The 2346-nt window shown below is 31.4% G+C and overlaps 1 long non-coding RNA gene across 1 annotated transcript; it reads left to right on the top strand.

Annotated features, from left to right (window-relative positions):
- Positions 1–275: 275 nt before the first annotated feature.
- LOC135734464 (uncharacterized) lies at positions 276–1194 on the top strand. The gene is made up of 3 exons (XR_010527340.2): positions 276–325; positions 945–1002; positions 1124–1194. It is a non-coding gene; the product is annotated as an uncharacterized lncRNA (long non-coding RNA).
- Positions 1195–2346: the final 1152 nt, after the last annotated feature.

Here is a 2346-nt window from a genome sequence, read left to right as displayed (position 1 = left end):
CTAATGTTTATATCAGTTCAATCTTGACAACCTTATTGTCTTTTTGTATATTTTTTAATGTATTTCTAATTACATATGGACACAAAAATGACATTGTAAGAAGGGATACTTTTATGAGAGATTGTAAAACTGCAGAGGCTGGGTTTGATTATATTATATTGTCTTAATATATTGTACTCGGGTAAATAAATCTTAAAATGAAAACAAATCATTAATCATCATTTACCTGCCTGTTGTTTTTCAGATCAACTGCTATTGACATTTTTGAATCGGGGCAAATGTGGAGTGATTCAGAAGAAAAACGTTTGCAACACATCCATTCCAGGTGGCTAATTTCTGTCCTTTTGAATTATTCTTGTAAAAACCGTTTTTTTTTTTTGTAAAGCTGTAAGGGACTTGGCCTAGTCATCCTTGCATATACCATTTGGCAGGGCACCAGACTAACTTTTTTTACTAGGAGCACAGTGGCCCCCAACTGACAATTTTAGGGGCACAACCAGAAAATTTAGGGGCACACACGGTAAAACAATATGCTAACCAAATATTCACATGTCTACTAATTTAGACTGTATTACTAATAAATACTTTAATTATAGATTCAGAAAGTACAATGTGCTGTTTCAAATTCAGTGTCATATCACAAAAAAAGGTAAAAATTTGCTGGTCGCACATGTGCGACCGGATGTAAAATTCAGTGGCACACTCTCAAATTTAGGTGGCAAAATGCCACCATTTGATAGCAGTCTGGAGCCCTGTTTGGCATCATTTCTGATTTCCTTAAACAGAGGTGAACCTTAAGTTTGCAAGACCACAATAGACAAACAATGGAAAATGATCTAGGTTCAAATAAAACACAATTATCAATGTAAAACATATCCTGTAATACACACAGGTTGCTTTATTTCATGAGCCTGTTCTAATCCTATCTTCATTTCCACTTGTAGAGTGCTCTGACAGATAAAACTGACACGCTTGATGAGGACACAGTCAAAGCTTTAAAAGGTAAACTGAGAAGTTAACAAAACTTCCATACATGCATATCTATGCCAATTTATTTTAAACATGGATATCCAAATGTTCATTCATTATTGGTTAATTGGTATATTCTGTTTCCTTTTCACAGCCCGTGTGATAAAGCAGTCTTCAATTACTACGGTGTCTGAATTGCAAGAAGAAGTGACCCTCCACTTAAACATGTGACATCTAAACTGTTTGGTGTTTTAGTTCAGCTTTTTAAAGGTTTATCTTAAGTTGGTTAAAGGCGGAGTGCACTACTTTTGAAAGCCAATGTTAACATTTGAAATTACCTTAACAAACATGCCTCTATAGAATCTGGACCTTCTTTTGATAGAGCCATCACACACATACGCAACCCCGGCAAGGATGTCGGTTAGTAGACACGCCCCTTACTGCTGGATGGCTACAAGTGTGTTTTGGTAATCGGCCCAATTTCCTTTTCCAAAGCGTTTTTCAAACATTGTGCACTCCGCCTTTAAATTGCACTTAAAAAAATTTTTTTATGCAGAGAATTACATTATGATTATTATATAATCATTGCTTATGAATATTCAGTGATTGCATATTCATAGTGTACTTTTCATTAATACATTTAATGTTAATGTTGTACAATTTGATAGAAGTAGCTCTGTAATTGCATTTCTCTGATATTTGTTTTATGTTTCTCTTTGGTCAAGAGATTATGTATGTCTCTGTGCTTGATTAATTTACTTTAGGTATTTTTGTAATGTACACAACACAATATGAAGTATATTAAATTGCTCTGTATTCAAAATCTGTGTATGTGTCTTAATATTTAATGATTTTAATATAACATTTTAAATATTAAAAACAGCTTTATAATAAAATAGTAGTGTAATGCTAATACATTTCTATTAATGTAATGCTAGTATATTTCTAATATGCTGAAGTACTATTAAAGTGTTCTTAAAGCACAGTTAAATTAAGCTTTAAATGTATTCTAACTGTATTTTTAAGTGTATGAGAAGTGCATTTCAAATGAATTTTAAAGAAATACACTTAAATTGCACTAAATATATTTGAAGTTGTTCCAATTTAACACAATTTCAATATATTAAATATAATGCAAATAGATTAAAATTGACTTTAAATATATCTTGAAATGCATTTAATATATTTGAAGTGGGTTCAATATAATACATTTAATATGCATTTAGTATAGTAGCTTTTAAATATATTAAGTATGTCCCAAAAAATACTATTTAAATATATTTATTTTTCACCTGGGCTCTGAATTGTGTTAATATGTTATGACATATTTGTAGTTTCAAACAAAGATGACGCAGGAAAAGTGAACGTCCGGGCAAT

Source organism: Paramisgurnus dabryanus, chromosome 1 (genome assembly GCF_030506205.2).
Source record: "Paramisgurnus dabryanus chromosome 1, PD_genome_1.1, whole genome shotgun sequence".
Classification (NCBI taxonomy): Eukaryota; Metazoa; Chordata; class Actinopteri; order Cypriniformes; family Cobitidae; genus Paramisgurnus; species Paramisgurnus dabryanus.
Note: the sequence above shows the minus strand (reverse complement) of the source record. Positions and strands in the feature narration are given on the sequence as shown.